Source organism: Protopterus annectens, chromosome 11.part0 (assembly GCF_019279795.1).
Source record: "Protopterus annectens isolate FY-2018-M chromosome 11.part0, PAN1.0, whole genome shotgun sequence".
Taxonomy (NCBI): Eukaryota; Metazoa; Chordata; order Ceratodontiformes; family Protopteridae; genus Protopterus; species Protopterus annectens.
The window spans coordinates 181734369-181750993 of record NC_056745.1 but is presented as its reverse complement, the minus strand read 5'-3'; the positions used below and the strand labels follow the sequence as shown (position 1 = coordinate 181750993).

General features: G+C 39.2%; 1 protein-coding gene across 1 annotated transcript in view; it reads left to right on the top strand.

Annotated features, from left to right (window-relative positions):
* The window catches only part of BTBD11 (BTB domain containing 11), a 602423-nt gene that overhangs the window by 444652 nt on the left and 141146 nt on the right, over window positions 1-16625 (top strand). The gene's annotated exons all lie outside the window — the stretch shown is intronic.

The following is a 16625-nucleotide window of genomic DNA, read 5'->3' as shown; positions in this document are numbered from 1 at the left end:
TGTAATTACTTTCATCTACTCATAGTGGAAGTATTTTTAGCAGCATTTAATGTTTTGGGAAGTGACAAGCTTTTTACCAGTTTTATGTATTTAAAATGTAAAATACGAAGTTAAATATACAGAAAAGAAAAACTTGCTAAAAAGTGTAGAAACAAGACTTTACCAAAAACTGATTTATACTACTGAATTCTCCTTCACTGAGTTTTGCTTCCTTTGTAAGTGGGTACCTGGAAAAGTTATAGGCAACCAGTTTTAGGCAAGCCATTTACTTTAAGGTATACTGTTTACTATTTGTATTAAACTTCATGTAGATACAAAAGGGCTTCTGAGATTGCCATATGGTTATGTAGAATAAAGGGGCACATCTGAAAAGTGGAAAACAGTTCAGCACAAAACGGTAAGTGCAGTTTTATCTCACGGGTGTTTAAATGACAGGGATTTTACTGCTAATATCCTTAGGATGGAAAGTAAATGTATTCTTAAATATAGTACTTTACAACCCAAAGGGATGAATTTATAAGTAAACTTGAATATTTAAATGTGAAATATTTAAAATATATTATGTATTTATATGATGTTTTTATTTGACAATGTACATTTCATACTGGGGCTAGTTTAATTGTTTGCTTCTTTGTTAGTCAGTGTTAATTAATTAATTGTAAATACATCATGTGATTAGAACAGCAATGTATTATAGTGAGTGCGATGGTGGCCTAAGTTATTCCTTGAAGGCATTCTGATGAGGTACCAGAAGCACCAGTAAACAAGACATTTCACTCACAGCTGCTGGCTCTGTTGTGTTTTTTCTTGTAGATGTTTTTGTTTGTGATTTGTTATGGTCTGATGCCAAGCAGAGCCAGTGAGTAATAAATCTAGGCATCACCTACAGAGGTAGCCAATGTTATAGGACTGTTTCTCCCCCAGCAGCCCAGTATGTGGGGGACCACTGGTCATGGGACTCCACTCACCATGCCAGAAAGTGCTCCACATGGCCAGTCAAAGCATCGAGTTTCTAGCCAACCTTGGCAACCACCAGCCACTTCAAGTGATGCAAGCAGACCAGAGAAGACTCCTGTGGTCCACTTTCAGAAGGGGAGCCTTTGACCCCCAAAAAGCTGACATGGAACCAGTGAACTTTTTTTCACCTCTACCAGAAAGATCATTGTCCCCCTATTAAAAGGCAGATCTAGCAATCACTGGCAACCCAGCACACACACATTGACTGGTGCAGTCCAAGGTGATCAGAGCCTCACCTTTTCCTGTTCCACAAATGGACTTGCAGAAAGATGACATAATGAGAAAATTGTTACATACATACTGCATGCAAAACCACAGCTAGGTCTGTTGACTAAACATTTGAAAATGATTAAATCTAAAATGCATGAGGCTATTATTTATTTATTTTATTTTATATTTGTAAATCGGGAAAGTCCAACTGGATACATATCCATTTTCAGTGGAGGCCTGGGGAGAAAAGCTCCAGAAATACAAGAATAATTTAACAAATACAGTTAAAAATATAATACCAACAGTTCAGATAACAATTAATACAAAGAAAGATTGCAGGAGAAAATAAGCCGAGAGAAAATTAGGGAGTAAGTTTGGGTAGTAAGCTGTAGGGAGCAATATAATAACTGAGCAGAAATGCCAGAAGAAATGAGGAAGAGAAAAATATAAAGCAACGAGCATAATAGAGATGTAGCCTGAGGAGGGAGATTAACCTGGGCTAGAGCAGGAACATAGAAAAATATAAAGCAATGAGGATAATAGAGAGGTAGCCTGAGGAGGGAGATTAACCTGGGCTAGAGCAGGAACATAGAAAAATATAAAGCAATGGGCATCATAGAGAGGTAGTCTGAGGAGGGAGATTAACCTGGGCTAGAGCAGGAACATTGAAGAATATAAAGCAATGAGCGCAACAGAGAGGTAGCCTGAGGAGGGAGAGTAACCTGAGCAGGAACATAGAAAAATATAAAGCAATGAGGATACTAGAGAGGTAGCCTGAGGAGGGAGGTTAACCTGGGCTACAGCAGGAACATAGAAAAATATAAAGCAATGAGGATAATAGAGAGGTAGCCTGAGGAGGGAGATTAACCTGGGCTAGAGCAGGAACATACAAAAATATAAAGCAATTAGAATGATAGAGAGGTAGCCTGAGGAGGGAGACTAACCTGGGCTACAGCAGGAACATACAAAAATATAAAGCAATGAGGATAATAGAGAGGTAGCCTGAGGAGGGAGATTAACCTGAGCAGGAACATAGAAAAATATAAAGCAATGGGCATAATAGAGAGGTAGCCTGAGGAGGGAGGTTAACCTGGGCTAGAGCAGGAACATAGCCAGTGGTTGGTGAAATAATTTGTTGCTGCAATCTTACATTTTGTTAGAGAGGGTTTGAGGGTTAAGTCAGGAGGAAGTGAGTTCCAAATTTTTGATATTTTTGATATTGAAGAATACTGAGTCATCGGCATGATTGTAGGATGTAGAGTTTTAAACCATTAATTTATCAATATATCTCAGTGGTCTGGTACTGATGTAAGGGGTAATTAAGGGTTGTATACCCGGAACTCTGTCTGGTTGTTTAAGTATTCTATGGGTCATTGTAAACTGATTGTAGAGCAGTAGGTTGGGGAACTCGAGCCATTTTAGTAGTTTTAGATTTTGACAGTGATGTGTGCGATAGGTAGCCGCTGTAACGAATCTAGCAATATTGTTGTAACAGACAGCTAATTTAGTTTGGTTTTAGTGAGGTTAGAGTGACTGGGGGAGGCATACAGGAGAGTGAAAAGTAGGTGGGTGTATGCTGTGTTGGTTCTGGCCAAGGGGTTAAGAAGGCTTTCTTTCTGTATAGTGAGCCCAGTTTTTTATTGTTTTTTTTTTAATTGTTTGGTTAACATGAAGGTCAAATTTCAGACTATTGTCAATTAGTACCCCAAGTAGTTTGGTGTGGCTATCACGGTATATTATGGTACTGTTGTTAGATGTGATTCTGAAGGTGACCTGAGGGGAGCGATGGGTTGGGGAGAACAGCAATAACTTGGTTTTGTTAGCATTTAGTAGTAGATGTCTGCTCAGAGAACCAGCTTTCGACTAAGATAAATGTTTTCTGGGTCTGTAACTGGAGTTCTGGGAGGGAGTTGGCTGAGCAGAGCAAAGTAGAGTGGTCTGCGTACTGTATGCAGGTAGCTTCAGGGGTGGCTGACTGCAGATTATTAACAAAGATTGAGAATAGTAGAGGACCTAATATGGAGCCTTGTGGAACTCCTAATGAAATAGGTAGAAGGATGGAGAGTCTACCTTGTCAGATCACTGGCTGATTTCTACCTTGAAGGTAATGTTGAAACCAGTTGATAGTATGATTATGTAAGGAAAGTTTACGAAGAGAGAGAGTATTAGCTTGTTATTATTGACCATACTGAAAGCTTTAGAAAGGTCTAAAAAGAGAGCCAATGAAGTTTTACCTTTGTTCTTATTCTGGTTGATGGTGTCTGTAAATAACAGTAATGCTTCTGTGGTGCTATGATAGGATCTAAAGTCATGTTGTGAGTTTGTGAGAAGTTTTTTCTGGATTAGGTATTGCATAAGCTGGCTATGAATACACTTTTCCATGATTTTGGCTAATGGTGAGAGGATGGCTATGGGCCTATAGTTGGATAACTCTAAAGAGCTTCCACCTTTATGCAGAGGTATGACGTGATACCTTCCAGATGCTGGGAATGGTGGCTTCAATGATTGTCCTATTTATTAGGATAGAGATAGGGATAGCAATGACATCAGCTGCCAATTGTAAGCAGCTTGGAGCCGGTCAGCAGCAAGGGTAGCTGATTTAATTTTAGTCAAGAGTTTTCTAATGTAACTAGTGGGGACAGGTTGTAAGCTAAAGGTCTTCTCGTCATTGGTGACATTTAGTTCCAGACCATCAGTAGAAGTGTCTGTCTGCTGTTTGGCTAGGGTGAGTATGGTATCAGTAAAGACGTTATTGAAAGTATCTGGTAGATTGACAGTGCAAGTCCAGGCTGGAGAAGAGGGGGTTGGTGTGGTAACATTGCCAGGCCTTAATATTTTATTTATACCTGCACCAAAACTTTTGTGGTTGATTTTGATGCTTAGTAGGTTATGGAAGTAATCTCTTTTGTCTTTTAGAATAGCTCTTTTTGTGTCATTCCTAAGTTCCCTGTAGTAGAGCTGGTCAGATACAGATTTGGTGGTTCTGCATTTGGACCAGGCTGAGTTTCTTTCAGAAATCTTTATTTTAGTATTTTTAGTAAGCCAAGGTGCTGTTTTAGGTTTAGCTCCGGAAGTACGTGGGGGTGCATGTGAGTCTAGGATAGAGAGAAAGGTGGAATTAAAGTAGTTTATGGCTTCCTCTAAAGGCAAATGGTGGAGTATGATCCAGTTACAATGAAATTAGATCATACTGGAAACTGTAAGGATTGAAATTCTTTTTATTCCTGATTGTCTGATAAATGGGCTGATGGATTTTATTAGTTTTGTTTTTTATGATAAAGATGGAGAGGTGATCGCTTAAGTCATCTGGGAGGGTGCCCGAGATATAGTTCTGAGGTTGTTGGTTAGTGAGTATCCAGTCTAGGACACTTCCTGTGTTACTCTTTTTATTGAATCTAGTGGGAGATTTTATTAGTTGGTAGAATCCATGTAGGTTAATGTGGGTGGTTGGGGTTTGTGAGGAACATAGGTTCTGGTCTATGTTAAAATCCCCTAGAATAATAGTTTCTTGGAGATTAGCATTAGATAGTCCATTGAGAATACCTTCTAAGGTACCTATATTGTTACCTGGGGGAATGTATCCACAGACAATATTGATATGTTTTCTATTGTTAATTTTAATTTTGGCAGTTAAGATCTCTGCATTATTGTATGTGGGAAGGTCAGGGGTTACTTTGATCATTTCAAGGGTGTTTTTATATATAAGTGCTACCCCTCTGCCCTTTTTGCCTATACGGTCTGACCTTAGAATGTTGTAGCCTGGAGGGAGAATTTCATTGTCTGTTATGGCAGGATTTAGCCAGGTTTCTGAAAGACCAAGTATGTCTGGGTTATAGGTGGCTAGGAGAGCATGTAAGTCCTGTAGTTTGTTTTTAATGCTTCTAATGTTCAGATGAATTACCATGAGATTAGATAAGGATCTTTGCTGGAGGTAGATGGGAACAGTGGGATTGTTGAATTTGCAGGTGTTAACTAGTGGGCCTGGGTTAGGGTGAATGTCTCCATCCTTTAGAATTGTAGCCTGGATACTTGCTATAAGTTTGGTTAGTTTGAGAACTAAGTATAGATAGTGTCTAGTTTTAGTAGAGGTAGGTAAATCTTTAGCTTTATTTGTGTGATTGTTAAATGGCTTGTGGTAGATTGGAATGTTAAGGTCTAGTTTATTTGAAATAGTGCAGCTGGGTAGGAAAGTTGTGGTCTGGGCTTTGGGGAAGTCATAGCTGAGGATGTATTGTTTTTCATAGGCGGTTTGGTAGTATGCACCTAGTGGAATGGGGAGGAGTATAAGTAGTGTTAGATGGTTTAGAGGACGTGCTGACTTAATGATAGTGTACATCTTCAAGGGTTGAATAAGTTCATAGGTTCATAGGTAAGTACTAGGCTATTTGCCCAAGGGCATTTATAAGCCTAACCAGAATGTGTTGGCTTTTGCCACCTCCTTAGATTAGTTTCCTGTGCCTCTGTCCAGCAGAGCCATTAGTTCCCTGCGCCACTGTCTAACAGAGCCACTGCAGTGATCCCCGGGGTAAATTTTCTGTTTCCCATCCACCCGTCAAGATTTCTCTTGAAGAGTGTTAGTGAGGGGCTCTGCCTGATGTATATTGGTATCCTGTTCCAAAGCATGGGGAGTCTCTGGGATGGGAGGGGCAGGTGGAAATTGGGGGCAGGGTAGGGGAGTGTAGTGAGCCTGAGCATTATGAGATGCCTCCAGTGGTTTGTTCTAGATTAGGCAGGAAGTGCCGAATAAAGGCCAGATAATCCATACCCTTGATGGGTAACATTGGATGACGGCCACCATCTCTTGCAACAATAGAGGACTCTCTAGAGTCATTTAGAACCTTTTTCCAGGTTATACAAGGATCCTTCTAAACACTGCTCCTCCAACTTAGCTGTACCTATGTTTTTCTGTCTGTCCCAAGAGCATCTTCATTCTCTTTCCCAGTCTATTTTAAAACAGGAACTATTACAGGCCATTAGAGGATTATAGCCAAATAAAAGCCCCAGGTATGGATGGCTTGCAGTCTGAAATATATAAAACCCTTTCTCCGTCTGCTCCTGCCCTTCTTTGGCAAGCACACAGTCATCTCCAGCCATGGGTAAACAGGTACCCTAGGCAAAATGCTCCACGATGACCCATCCTCCCACACTGTTCAACTCATACTAGCCTACTCACACTATCCAGATGACTTTTTTCTTCCCTTTTCTCACTGGTTGTCTTTTTCTTTATTTTTCCTGCAGTTATTCATTAATTCTTTCAAAATGTTCTATCTAGGCAAGACTTCTCTCTGACAACTGTGAAGAAAGCATGTACATTAAGCCGGGGGTCTGTGGGTTGCAAAGCCCCCAGAAACCATGAGGGTTCTAGGTGCATCAAGGTGATTTTACAGTATAACAACCTGTTTCATGCAATGATTGCCTGAACCAAAACCATGACCAAAGAAACATATTTAGTCTTCACCTGTATCCTTTCAGCACACCCTAACTAACCAAGACTACACTTGTGGTGACCACAGCAAAAGTAACAGCATTAATCCAAGGCTGTAGGAACCAACAACAGAACAAAATAACAACAAGGGACCAAACAACAAAACAAAACAAGAACAAGGGACCAAGCAGCAAGACAAAACAAGAAGAAGGGACCAAACAACAGAACAAAACAACAACAAGGGAACAAACAACAGGACAAAACAACAACAACAAGGGACCAAAGAACAGAACAAAACAACAAGGGACCAAACAACAGAACAAAACAACAAGGGACCAAACAACAGAACAAAACAACAAGAGACCAAACAACAGGACAAAACAAAACAAGAGACCAAACATCAGGACAAAACAACAAGGGACCAAACAACAGAACAAAACAACAACAAGGGAACAAACAACAGGACAAAACAACAACAACAATGGACCAAAGAACAGAACAAAACAACAAGGGACCAAACAACAGAATAAAACAACAACAAGGGACCAAACAACAGAACAAAACAACAAGAGACCAAAAAACAGGACAAAACAAAACAAGAGACCAAACATCAGGACAAAACAACAACGGACCAAAGAACAGAACAAAACAACAACAAGGGACCAAACAACAGGACAAAACAACAACAAGGGACTATGCTCCCACATGCATGTTAGAGTTTTTAAACTACATTTTCATCCAGTGGTTGCCTGAACAAAAACAATTATGGAAAGAATTTCAGTCTTATTCTTCAACCCTGTTTTTTCCTGCATCCTTTCAGCTTATCCTAATTGACCAGGATTACCCAGTAATAACTATAAGCAGGGGGGCTGCTAGGCACCCAAAAGCCATAAGGTTATAGATGCTCTGAGGTGCATTTTAAAACTTTTTCCCAATGTTTTGATCTAAAAATGGCCTGAAGAAAAATCATGCATATGGAAAATAATTTCAGACATAATAGCCCGAACAAAAATCACGTGAATGGAAAAGAAATTCAATCCTACTTTTTTGTTTCAAGGAAGGAATAAGGTGTATCCAACTTTTAATGGTCAAAGCTGACTAAACACCATGTCACAATAAACTTGAAAAAGCAAATGATTATGACGAAACATATATCTGGGAAAAGTATCTGCGCTCAACCTCCCACCTCAAAATAGGTAGTCACTTTTTGTGTATCCTCCTCTTTTGTTAAATAGAGATTAAAATTAAAGCATTAATACCTGCAGTCATATTTCAAGCTGCTGCTGCTGTCATATTTATATACAGCATGCCTCCCTATCCCCTACCTCTAAAAGTTAGCCACCTTCTGTCTATCCTTCTGATGTCAGAGTGGGACAGCGTTGAGGAGACAAACTAAATATCACATATTTGCTGTCAGACATATATAAATAGCATGCTTATTCACTTTCTTACAAAAAACAGCCACCTATATATGCACCAGGTATTTGGAAAAAAACTATTTCAATAATGATTACAACATGTTACTTCTATAAACTGTAGAGTGCTCCTATGCAAGTGATAGTGACCCTCTTTGCACCTCTCTGAAGATTGTGAGAAGAGTTAAAGAAGTAATGACCACACTGTCCCCAGCCCAACACAAGATACAGTGATCTCTGTGATTAGGGAGTAATGCTAAATAAATAATGACATTGTCCCCAGCCACCCACACAAGTACAGAGACCTTCTGTGTACACCTTTGCACAGGGCTGGTTTTACACTAGGTGGGGTTCATGCCATATGTGATTACTAATCCCACATCAAAATGCATTTGTATGGCCTTGGTATGTGGGATCCTCCAATCCCCAGGAGTTCTGAAGTTGTGGGTATTCTGTAATGCAGTTATCCCTTATTTTCTGAGGAATTAGTGTTAAACTGAACAAATGACAAAAGGGTCAGTTATTTTCATCCAGACAGCCCCCTCTAAGCACGCATAACCATTTCCATGTACAATTCAGAAGTAAGACCATGATAAAAGAGGATGACCATGTATTTCACCTTTGTTCCAAAGAAAGAGTTGCCAAAAATTAAAATATTGCTCATTGCTTCATATAATCACATTAGTACAACAAAAATAAAATAGGAAGCAAACAGGAGCAGGCAGCTGGTCATTTCTCCAAAGAAGATAGCCACAGCGATTATGTCTTGTGTGTCTGTCAATATTGGCAGTCCACTTAATTAATTAATTTTGCTTCTCACAAATGAACACTAGTCCTGCTAAGCCAATAAGTGAACGTTTAATCGGAGCACTTGAAAAGAGGATCGGTTCATTTCATCCAGACAACCCCAACCCCCACCTAGCAGTTACAGCCAAGACATCTTAACTGCCCCTGATTTTGACTCAAATTTCAGTTCTGTTCTTCTTAATCCCTCCTAAAGATGGAAACTTTTGGAGAAAAGGTGATGAATTACACTTAATAAGTAAGATCAATAATTAGAGTTAGAGATGTCTTGTACTTCAAAAAATGCATATTAATTCATATTAATTCATGGCTGACCAAAAATACACTAGCATCTATGCGGCACAGAGATAAAGTCTGGGCACACTACCAGAAAAACAGAACCCCATTACTTCATAACGAATATAAAACACTTCGAAATAAAGTTAAAAAACTCATCAACTCTGATTGTCAAAACTACTTTTCGACACTCCAAAACAATAATAAAACAAATCCTCAGAAATTCTGGAAAGGTATTTCTACCCTTCTTAACCCCAGCAAATCAGATACCCCTTCCCCAGACCCAAATATTCGAGATTCAGATTTAGCTACCCAATTTAACTCTTTTTCATTGAATCTATTTCTAAATTAACCTCTTCATTCTCTACCACCACCACATTCTCCAACATACCCCCACTCTCCACTAGCAACACTCTACCCTGCACTACTACATGTCCCTTATTCCCATCAACTAACTCTATACTATCTACCTCTTCTCCATCTCAAACTTTCTCGTCATCTTCACTACCCACTAACACCCACTTTTCCCACTCTTCTCTATTCTCACTAAAACCAATTCCCACTTCTACTATAAAGAAACTCCTTAGGAAACTAAAGCCATGTACAAATGCTCCTGATAACATCCCTTCTTACTTTCTCAGTATAGCTGCTGATGCAATTGCCTACCCCATTAGCATTTTAATTAATCGCTCTATACATGAATGTATAGTACCTCAAATCTGGAAACATGCCTTTATCATACCCTTACATAAAGGTGGCAACAATAACAATGTAACCAATTTCCAATCGCTATCCTGTCTCCCATTTCTAAACTCTTAGAAAAGTGTGTCCAACTTCAACTCCTACCACATCTCTTAGATAATAACCTCCTAACTCACTCACAACATGGATTCAGACCAAATCATAGCACCATGACAGCCCTCCTCTCCTTCCTTGAAACTGTAAACAAAGCCCGTGACTCTGGCCAAATTGTATCTACCCTACTTCTTGACCACTCCAAGGCATTTGACACCATCTCACATAGCCTGCTTTTAACTAAACTTTCCGAACTTAACCTAGGTCCTTCCTCTTTGACTTGGTTCTCCAGCTACTTATCCAATAGATATCAAGCAGTAAAATGGAAGAAAGCCACCTCCTCATTTCTTAATACCCCTAAAGGAGTTCCACAAGGCTCCATACTGGGTCCCCTTCTCTTCAATATATTTATAAATGATTTCCACAAATCTATCCCATTCTCAAATATCATCCAGTATGCAGATGATTCAACTATTATCTGCTCTGCCTCATCCATTCCCGCACTTCTAAAACTTACACAAGATGCCTTTTCAACCACTGAGCAATGGATGAAAGATAATCACCTAGCTCTCAATGCTTCTAAAACCAAATTAATGGTATTTACCCCCACTAAAGCCACTCCTTTCAATATGAATACATTCTCAATCATGAGTCAAAATAACACACATCTGGAACTGGTGACAGATACCAAGTTACTTGGGGTCCAAATTGATAAACAACTAAAATTCAACTCCCACATACAACTAAATATCAAAAAAAACCACCAAAAACTAGGTATGCTCTACCGACAAAATCATTACCTTACACCTGAAACTAAAATCACTCTTTTTACTTCCTTTCTCATCCCCTCCCTTCTTTATGGAGCTCCACTCCTAACTAATCTACAGTCCTCTGTAAAAAAAACAACTCTCCTCCTGCTACAACAAAATTGCCAAGTTCGCTACTAGCCATAGGTCATCAACCCACCACTGTCTCTCTCTCCAAAAACTAAAATGGCTAGAGCTACCTAATCATCTAACCTACACACAATTAACTCTCGCCCACAAACTCATTCTCAACCCCTCCCTTTGTCCCTCACTTTCTTCTGCCTTTAAAATGCATCTGCCAAATAGAGTATTAAGATCTCATAATCAAAATCTATTAGAAGTACATAAACCAATTCATCCCCCTGGAAAAAACCTACTATCCTACGGCCCAGCATGCCTCTGGAACTCCCTTCCACCTTCCATTCGCACAATCCCTAACCATTTGATTTTCAAAAGATCTCTTCATTTGCACCTAGCATCCCAGTGGGAATGCTCATGCTCCCACCCCACATAATTAACTCTGGCTACCTCATCTTCCATCCTTCCCCTGCTTCTCCAGTAATTCTTCCTTTTCTCCCTAACACTCACACTCTGTTTCCTATGTAATTTGCAAAAATGTACTACTCTGATATAATGTACTAGACTGCACTCTTAAGTTTATGCATCATAATATGAATTTACTTCCAGTATTACTTTGTAATGTTACTTTGTTAGTCTGTATCATCTATATGATCCATCATAAGTATGCAGAATTTCTAATGTATGCTGAACATTTTTGTAATTATTTGCTTGAACTTTTTGCATTGTATAACTATCATTAATAACCTACTGTATTGAGATTGTTATGGAGCTTTTCTCCCCAGGACTCCATTGAAAACGGGTTCATTTTGGCCCAATGGACTATCCTGGTATACCAACTGCAAATAAATAAATAAATAAATTTTCATATTATGTCAATGTGATACGTTAATAATACTAATATTTTAAAGTGTCCCTAATTATTTCTGAATTTGTCCCCAGTTCTGTTGAGATTTCTACCTGATTCATTGAGAGCTATGTCCGATGGCTATGTAATATTTCACCTCCAAAGTCCACACAAGCAAGTTAGCACACATTAAAGTATGCCAATCCAGATTGCACCACACAAATCACAAAGCCAGAGAAATATTGCCCAAAATATCTGGTGGATCACTGCCAGCAATATTGTAAAAATGCTTATCCCACCACCACATCCCTTCTCTCATATCAACAGTCCACATGAAGCCAAAATATTATCAGAAAGTATCTGGTTGATCATCACCATAAAGTAATAGTAACACTAACTGACTGCACCACTCCTGAAGTAAGACCAGTCCTGTTCGGGATGGTCAGATCCTGAATGATACGCAGACTCTGGATGAGAGTGCATCATACCTGGTTCAGTACTCGGGACAGAGGGGACGACAAAGTTTGAGTGGTTAGTTTCTCCTGGGGACCCATTCCCAGTGACAGTGGCTAGTACAATGTATAGCTCCTCAAAAGTCCTGCTTGACCTGTTAGACCTGAAGTATCTTGCCATCACATCACTGCAAAACATCTGATGAGATTTTTGGTATCCCAGCAACCAGAGCCTTACAATGTGTCTGAACTAAATGTCAATGTCTTTTTCTTCTTCTGTACTTTTATATTTATTAGTTGTAATAATATTAAAAAAAAGAAAGCATTTTGATCAGGTGCACCTTTGCACCTACATTTGAATGCTGCGAGGTTGTATTCCTATGACCTCCCAGCTTTGAGTGAGTTACATGAGTGAAGTTAATTGTAGCACTGCCCCCTGTATTGCCAATTGTTCACAGGCACATTTTCTTTCTTTCTTTTTTTTTTTTGAGGAGCATTATTTATTTATTTAATTATTTATGTATTTTTTAGAGCAGAGAAATATTGCTCTTTAAAAAATGAATAAATAAAAAGGAAAGAGCAAGGTTGCCCATTTAGCCTTTTTTTATATATTTAAGCCTTTGAACACTTGTTCTGTTTTACAGTGCTGTGGATTGATTTAAGCAACATTTAATAGACCTGATAGGACCCACCCAGGAAGGTTATATTTGGTTCAATTCAACGACTTACAGCTTTGAAGGTATGGTGCAGCCCTATATTTTGCTGGTCTCCTACTCTTCCTACATGACCCAACTAAGACCATCCCACCAAGCTCAGGAATTCTTCAGAACTGGCAATGCTTTTCTGGGTGTAAAACAAACATTTCAAAGTTCATAATATTTGCCTTTCCTAATGTAGATCTGTCTTATTACAAAAAACAATATAATATTATACTCAATCCACCCAATTTTACATATTTAAGTGTACACTGAACATCCCCCATGAAGACAAGGGATCTAAACTTCCAACATGTGCAAACATTGCTTAATACACAGGAATGGCCTTTTGGAGTATTTCTCAAGATGCAAGATTAGTTCTTGTCAAAATGAAACTATACCCAAAGATATTGTCCATCTTGCAAGGCCTTCCTATGTGACTCCCCTGTAGATTGTTGCAAAAATGGGATAGAAAATTTTTAAGATTTCTTCTGTCCCCCTCTGCTCTTAGAGGTTCTTTAGCTATTTATTATGTTTCACAAAACTCACGAGGTATTCACTTACCTATGTGCCTCTTGGCATATCAGTCAAAGAAGATTTAGAGATCTTTATCTTGGTAACTCGTCCTCCTTTGCGTGGATCGCATGCTTGACACTTTAGATGCCTCTTTAAAGCTACCTGTCATGTACTTTGGCAAGAGTACATCTATGAAGTATCTGACATTACTATATAGCTTTGGGGTACCATAGTAAAGGGAATAACCTGGGATCATTCCAGTATTATCCATCCAATAGTATCCGAAAAGGCCTAAACCTACTTTGAATTTAATTATTACTTACCATTTTGAATCTTTGCTGTTTGAAGCTATTTTATAACTAAATTAGACTATACCTTTTGCTGTAACTGCATTTTCTTTTAACATGCATTATTTCTTATGTAATAATTTTATGTTTTGATTTGTTTTCATTTGTAGTCCTGTTATATGTTAACTTAATTTTGGAGCTTATCTCCCCGGGCCTCTACCGAAAATGGACATGTATCCAGTTAGACTAGCCCGGTCAACAAATGTAAAATAAAAATAAATCAAAATAAAAATTTAAATATCCTATTTTGGACTTTACATTTTTTATTTAAAAAGATTATCCCCTCTAGCATTGCATCTTCCCCAAGATTCAGTACAATTTATGCTTTTTTCTCTCACTTAGAATGCTGGAGAAAGGGCTTATTCTTAAAATGCCATTTATTTTCTAATTTAACATTACAATCTCAAGTGGCTCTGTTTCAAACAGATAATATACATCCATCTCACTCCATTTATAATCTGCAGCTTTCTTCATTGATGAGCTCTCTTTTAAATACAAAGGGCCTAGAAGATCTTTCTCTATGCAGTCAGGCCAGGACATGCTCTCCTGTGACAAGGCTATCTTGCATCTATTCAATATTCCTTCAATAAATTCACAACACTGAGAAAGAATTAGGCAACTATATTACCACAATGGGGGTATCACACTTTCTGATGAGCAGTTATACAGAATGTTGAGAATCTCTTGCACATTAACTTCTTCTTAAACTGGAGACTTTTTGCCTGGAAGTACCCGAATAGGCCTTTTCTGACACTTGAGCTAAAAGCCTGTTTCCTTCTAGAGTCACAGCTAGGCTGCTGGAGATGTCAATCTCCAGACATCAGTCCTACATGGGATCATGTAATATGGACATGTAAAGGTCTCCATACCTTTTGGAGCAAGTTGTGGAGTAAAATAGCAGAGAAAAGGGAATTGGTATTATATGGTTGTTTGCTGACCTCTTGGTGATCACCTTCTTTGTTTATCTTGATGTTAGCTGCCAAGAAGGCTATTCCACACCACTGGAAAAATACTCCCCCCCTTTAATTGCAGAATGTTGGCTAATTTTAAAACCAGCATACTCCTCCAAATGACAGATTATCAGGAAGTGAAATGCAGTGGATGCATTTCTGCATGAATCGTCTAAACTCTATATGTTCTACTGTACTGGACCCCATGGATATGCCTTGTTAGTGTTTCCCAAGTGCCTAGTTATTTTTATAGGTACTTACTATATAGGGTGAGCTGTACAATAGTTAACTGCAGATTATCTTCTTTAGATGTAATTGTCTTTCACTTATTTTGATTTGTAGTTTTATGTTTAGATTGTATTTCTGTTGTCCAAGTTCTCTTGTTATTCAATACTCTATGTACTATGGTTGGTGTATCAATTAACATAACCTTAAGCCTTATTCTGATAAGTTCTATACTGAATTAATACTGGTTTCAATTTTATTCTTTACTTATAATTGTTCAGCTTCCTTCATCAATTTGGCATAAACCAATGTAAACATTGTACTACTAAATTGGTTAGCAAGCTATTAAGGGTTTGGTGCCATTTTGTATAAAACCATTCATTTTCATGCAACTGTCCATCAGAGAAATTACATTAAAGATTCAATATACCTGGAGCATAACAGAGTTAAGGAAGAAATCCTGCCTGGTAAAGTGCTTCAATAAGAGCAGGAAACCCTGTGGTAGCTGGTCAGTGACAGGGAGGCAGATATTGTGGTGGCTATGCAACTGGGAACCCTTACCACTGTTATGACACTATACTATCTGCCTGTGGCTCGTGGGGGGTGGGGGGGCAAATCATGCACAACAAAATCCTTGGAAAGGACGTGCCTCAGAAAGAACTGGGTTCCAGTGCCATTTGTTGTAGCTTGACCGCAGTATGAAATGGGTCAATACCATGCATAGCACATAACGCAGTTGATAACCCCGTGCATAAGAAGTGTGACTGTGGCCATGGATACAGTATATAAGTGTTGGGGAGGGGATTGTATGTGCCACTAACTGATGTTGTTGACCAAGACCATAAAGTGCAGGGGCGTTGGCCAAAAGGATGTACATCTTACAGCATACAACACACACACACACACACACACACACACACACACACACACACACACAAACGCACAAACACACACACACACTCACACAAATGCACACCCACTCAACCGCATGTTTCACCAACAGTTGGACAACTAGTGGCCGGGCCACCTGAGAGAAACAAAATAGTCACTAGTCAGGAGAATGAAGTGCCACTGCAGGCCATCTGTACACATGGCATGTGCTTCCTGGACAGTGGTGCCACAGACAAGTGTGATCAGGACCAGATATGGCAGGGACTGGTGCAGCATGTGGGGACTGTGATTGGTCATAACAGGTCTAATAGATGAAATGAAGGGTTACTAATTTGATAGATATATGCAAAGGAAAAGGAAGGGGATATTGTGACAAATGGGTCCAGCACATGGGCTGCACCACCAGCACTTAAGTGGCTCATTGAGACTGAGAAACTTTTGGTATCCCTCGCTGACTTGGTCGAGCAGCCTTTCTTATCTGTATGCTGCTTGAATGTGGAATTTCATTGGCATCAACTACCTGATTGTTTGTGTGGGAAACATCAGGTTAGGTAACACTGCATTAGGTGCACCATATTTGAGTGGGTGCAGTCAGTCATGTAGTTCTGCACCTTCCATGCCATGGACAATACTGAGCCACAACACTGCAAACCAACACAGTAAACATTGCCAACAGACACACTGTAGCAACTTGACCCCACGAGTAGAAGCTGTGATCACTGACTTCCCACAGCCTCTCTCAGTATGTGGTTACCATGTTCACCTCCCATGACTTTATCATATATTATAGCATTGCACACACCTGTGTCCCCCCCAACCTATGCAAGTGATATTGACTGGGCCATGCTCACCCCAGGAATATGATACCTGATGCAC